The 5,567-nt window shown below is 45.4% G+C and overlaps 1 pseudogene; it reads right to left on the reverse strand.

Moving 5' to 3' along the window:
- Positions 1 to 5,214: 5,214 nt before the first annotated feature.
- Positions 5,215 to 5,353, reverse strand: LOC123132815 (uncharacterized; annotated as a pseudogene).
- Between the last annotated feature and the right edge of the window lie 214 nt (positions 5,354 to 5,567).

Raw genomic sequence — 5,567 nt, forward strand, 5'->3', positions numbered from 1 at the left:
CCCTTTGTCATCGGTATGTTACTTGCCCGAGATTCGATCGTCTGTATCCTATACCTTGTTCAATCTCGTTACCAGCAAGTCTCTTTACTCGTTCTGTAATACAGCATCCCACAACTAACTCATCAGTTGCAATGCTTGCAAGGCTTAAGTGATGTGCATTACCGAGAGGGCCCAGAGATACCTCTCCGACAATCGGAGTGACAAATCCTAATCTCGAAATACGCCAACCCAACATGTACCTTTGGAGACACCTGTAGAGCTCCTTTATAATCACCCAGTTACATTGTGACGTTTGGTAGCACACAAAGTGTTCCTCCGGCAAACGGGAGTTGCATAATCTCATAGTCATAGGAACATGTATAAGTCATGAAGAAAGCAATAGCAACATACTAAACGATCGGGTGCTAAGCTAATGGAATGGGTCATGTCAATCAGATCATTCAACTAATGATGTGATCTCGTTAATCAAATAACAACTCTTTGTCCATGGTTAGGAAACATAACCATCTTTGATTAATGAGCTAGTCAAGTAGAGGCATACTAGTGACACTCTGTTCGTCTATGTATTCACACATGTATTATGTTTCCGGTTAATACAATTCTAGCATGAATAATAAACTTTTATCATGATATAAGGAAATAAATAATAACTTTATTATTGCCTCTAGGGCATATTTTCTTCACGCCGTGGCTGGGCTGCTCGGCGGCCGAAAGGCTGTCCCTTTCGCCTTCAGGCTCGATCGGGGCGGTTCTAGTAAAGTCTCCATGCGCGCGCCCGGCCACGGCTGGGCCTCTTTTTTGAAATATGTTTTTTCACATACATTAATTTTTTTGATATATTAAACAGTCGACAAAAGTCATGACAGCAGTAACACATTAATATAAATATATCATATTTCACACATAACAATTAAAATGCCATGTCTCATATCCTTTAACAAAGTAGCATAACAAATAAACTGAAAGTGCCATGTCTCATATCCTTTAACAAAGCAGCATAACGAATAAACTGAAAGTGCCATGTCGCATTACAATCCAACAAAGTTATAAGTACCCAACAACGGCAGGGAAACCTTTGAAAGAAAGGAAGATTGGAAGCGTATGCTATCGTGCAGTGACGCGTGCGTGTTATATAGAGAGAACAAGTACATGGCGCAGGTTGTTGTGTGGCTTGACCCCTCATCCAAGTCTGTACAAGATAAGGATCTCCTACTCCAACAACCTGCCAAGATTACAACTCACGCATACACAATTACACCATCGTGACATAAGTCACGTTACACAAACTACAACTATATCATTTAACATCCCCCCTCGATCTAAACGTGTCAAGGTTAAGATTGTTCTTGAAATCTTGTAGTTGTCGAACCTGCAATGGTTTTGTAAATCCATCTGCCACTTGATCTCCTGTTGGAATAAATCTGATCTCCAACAGTTTTCTAGCAACTCTTTCTCTGACAAAATGAAAATCAATTTCTATGTGTTTTGTTCTTGCATGAAACACTGGATTGGCAGAGAGATACGTTGCTCCAAGATTATCACACCATAAGTAAGAGGTGTGTGACCTTTTTACTTCTAGCTCATCTAGTAAAGTTTCCATCCACATTACATCAGCTGTTGCATTCGCTAGAGACTTATATTCAGCCTCAGTGCTGGAACGAGAGACTGTTCCTTGTTTCTTTGCATTCCATGATATAAGATTGGACCCAAAGAAAACAGCAAAACCTCCAGTAGACCTTCTGTCATCAGGACATCCTGCCCAATCTGCATCAGAAAAGGCACTTACAGTAGTTGATGGTGACTTACATATTTTGAGTCCTGTACCAGCAGTTCCTTGGATATATCTCAATATCCTTTTGACGGCTATCCAATGTAGAGAAGTGGGTGAGTGCAAAAATTGACAGACCTTGTTAACTGAGAAAGAAATATCTGGTCTTGTCAAGGTTAAGTATTGGAGTGCACCAACAACACTCCTATATTTAGTTCCTTCCTCTGCACTCAACAGTTCTCCTTCATGCAGTGACAGTTTTTCTGTTGTGCATAGAGGTGTACTGGAGGGTTTACAGTCTTTCATACCTACCCGTTTGAGTATATCCTTGGCATATTTTTCTTGGGTCAACAGTATACCATCATGTATCTTGTTTACTTCAATGCCGAGGAAATAATGCAATTCTTCCAAGTCTTTGAGAGCAAAATCATTTTTCAAGTTTTTAAGCAAAGCTGCGGTGGCTTCTTGAGAGGAGCTAGCAACAATTATATCATCTACATAAACAAGCATATAAATGATCACCTTCCCTTTCTTGAAGAAGAACAAAGAAGTGTCTCCCTTTGAAGGTCTGAACCCAAGCTGTTGCAGTTTTGTGCTTAGTCTTGAGTACCAAGCTCTGGGTGCCTGTTTCAGACCATACAATGCTTTGTCCAATTTGCACACATGTTGTGGCTTGGTGGCATTCACAAAACTAGGTGGTTGCTTCATATAGACCTCTTCCTCGAGAACCCCATGTAGGAACGCATTCTGTACATCCAATTAGCGAAGGCTCCAACCTCTAGATACAGCAATAGACAAAACAAGTCTGATAGTAGCTGCTTTAACAACAGGACTAAACGTGTCGTCATAATCAATACCATAGCGTTGTTTAAATCCTTTAGCAACTAATCTAGCCTTGTATCTATCTATAGTGCCATCTGAGTTTCTTTTAATTTTGTACACCCACATGCAATCTATTATATTTCTACCTTGTCTAGATGGAACTAAGTGCCAGGATTGATTTTTCATAAGTGCATCATATTCAATCTCCATAGCATGTTTCCAATTTTTATTGCTTAGAGCTTCTGCTAGATCTTGTGGTTCTGTAGCAGTAGCAGCAAGGTTCACAAATTTGAAATTCTTGTCATACCTGGCCGTGCCATCCTTTGGGACCAATGGTTTAAACACACCTCGCTATGACCACGTACTCGGACGCGCAGGAATAGTAGCCGCAGACGATCCTGGCGCTGCAGAGGATCCTGCTCCTCGTACCGACAGATCCGTCAGGGGATCTCCCTCGACTGCCGCATGATCAGGCGTGGGATCACGCGCCGGATCGATTTGTCGTGTGGGCGACACACGCCCTAGAGACCGCGGGCCAGCGCCATCAATACACAGCAGGCCAGGCGCGGGCAATCTAGCCGAAGAGCGACAACTGGCGCTAGGGGACGCGCCACAGCCGGGTGCGCCCGACCGCTCAGCAGACGCGGGCCGCGTGTCGGACGTGGAGGGGCTGCCCGTCGGTGGAGGAGACAGATCCTCCTGGACATCTGCGCGCATGATTGGAGCGCCGGATCCTGCGCCGCTAGATCTCTCGGGATCAGCAACTGCAGGCAGATCCGTCTCGTGTCCCGCGCTGGTTCCCTTTGGCATGATATGGAGCATAAAATCACACTGTGTAGCAGCATTTTTTGCATCATTTTTGCTGCCTGTTTCTGCACCATGATGATCAGGGTCAGTAGCACTATTAATCACATGATCATTAACACATTCACCCCCTTGATCAGTAGGATTTAAGAGCTTCGGTGAAAGCAGGAGGATTTCGGCGCGAAGACAAGCACCCGCATTAGGATGCAAAGTAGAGAAGGGGAAACAGGTTTCATCAAAAACTACATCACGAGATATGTAAACTCATCCAGTGGAAATATCCAGGCATTTGTAGCCTTTATGAAGGTTACTATATCCAAGGAAGGCGCATTGTTTAGAACGAAACTGAATCTTATGTGTGTTATACGGCCGAAGATTGGGCCAGCAAGCGCATCCAAAGATAAGGAGAGACAAGTTGTTTGGGGTTTCACCAAATAACCTAGTGAGAGGTGTCCCAAAATTTATGACTTTGCTTGGCATCCTATTGATGAGATAGGTAGCTGCAATGAAGGCTTCATCCCAAAATTTTAAGGGCATGGAAGCTTGAGCAAGTAAGGACAAACCGACTTCAACTATGTGACGATGTTTTCGTTCGGCCGAGCCATTCTATTGATGAGCGTGAGGACAGGAAACGTGATGAGAGATACCAATTTTTGTGAAAAAAGAGTTCAACTTGACATACTCCCCTCCCCAGTCGGTTTGAAGGGCAAGGATCTTTCGATCAAACTGTCTTTCAACAAGTTTTTGAAAGTCATGAAATTTTTGAAAAACTTCAGACTTGTGTTTTATGAGATAGATCCATGTAAACTTACTGAAATCATCAATGAAACTAGCGTAGTATTTCTTCCTTCCTACGGTTTCAACGGGAGGACCCCAAACATCAGAGAAAATAAGTTCCAAAGGAAATTTTGATTCACTCATAGATTGAGGATAAGGCAACTGGTGACTTTTGCCTTTTTGGCAGGCGTCACATACAAGTTTATTATCATTACTACTAGCACACGGGAGTTTATTTTCACTAATGATCTTCCGAACAAGGATGGAAGATGGATGACCAAAACGTCGGTGCCACCAATCCGAAGATGGTTTGGTGACACTTAGCACTTGCTTCTTGACGTTTGTCCCGACGTGCTTGATAGGATAGAGACCTTTCCTACCCCTGCCTTGAAGTCGAACCCTCCTCATTTCCAGATCCTTGACAAGAAAAAAATGAGGGTGAATTTCAACAAAGGTATCATTATCAAGGGCAAGTTTGCTTGCTGAGATTAGACTTTTGTTGGCCTCTGGAACGTGAAGAACATTATTGAGATATAGATCACAACCTGGGGTTGAAATAGTTGTGTGACCAATGTGATCAGTAGCCATACCTGACCCATTGGCCGCGTGAATTTGGTCGTTGCCGGTGTACCTCTCCCGGACGGTGAGCTTCTCCATATCACCGGTAATATGGTCAGTGGCACCACTGTCCATGTACCAGTTGGTGTCCACCCCATACTGTGGTGCAGTCATGTTCGCCGAGCGCTCTTCTCCTCCCTGGTAGGCGGAGTCATAGCGCTTCCAGCACTTCCACGCTGGATGACCCACCTTGCCGCAGATCTGGCATGGCAGCTTGGTGGTGGGATTGTTGTTGTAGTTCCCACCTCCACCGCTGCCGCCTCCACGGTTGGATGGCCTGGAGGAGTTGCCGCGGCCGTGATCACCGCCGCCGCCTTGCCTGCCACGGCCGCGGTCACCGCAGCCGCTGTTTCTGTTGTTGGAGCGCCCACGACCGGCTGCATTTGCAGACGACTGGGAGGACCCGCCACGAAGATTCATGCGGGTTTCGAAGCTCAGGAGCTACGAGTACAACTCCGGGACCTTGACTGGCTCGACCCGAGAGCACATGGCTGACACCACGGGGTCAAACTCTTCATCTAGTCCAGCTAGGATGTGGGACACAACGTCCTCTTCATCCACCTTCTTCCCTGAAGCAACGAGTTCATGACAGAGAGTTCTAACCCTACCAACGTACTCAGTGATCGTGGAGTTTCCCTTCTGAAGATTGGCGAGGGTGATCCTGATGTTGACGGTTTGCGCTCGGGTTTGCGATGTCAGCATCCCCTACACGGTGTTCCACAGCTCAGCTGCGGTGTGGCAGGTCGCCACCTGCACGGCCATCTCGCGCGGTAGCGTG

The sequence above is a fragment of the Triticum aestivum genome, chromosome 6A (assembly GCF_018294505.1).
Source record: "Triticum aestivum cultivar Chinese Spring chromosome 6A, IWGSC CS RefSeq v2.1, whole genome shotgun sequence".
NCBI classification, from domain to species: domain Eukaryota; kingdom Viridiplantae; phylum Streptophyta; class Magnoliopsida; order Poales; family Poaceae; genus Triticum; species Triticum aestivum.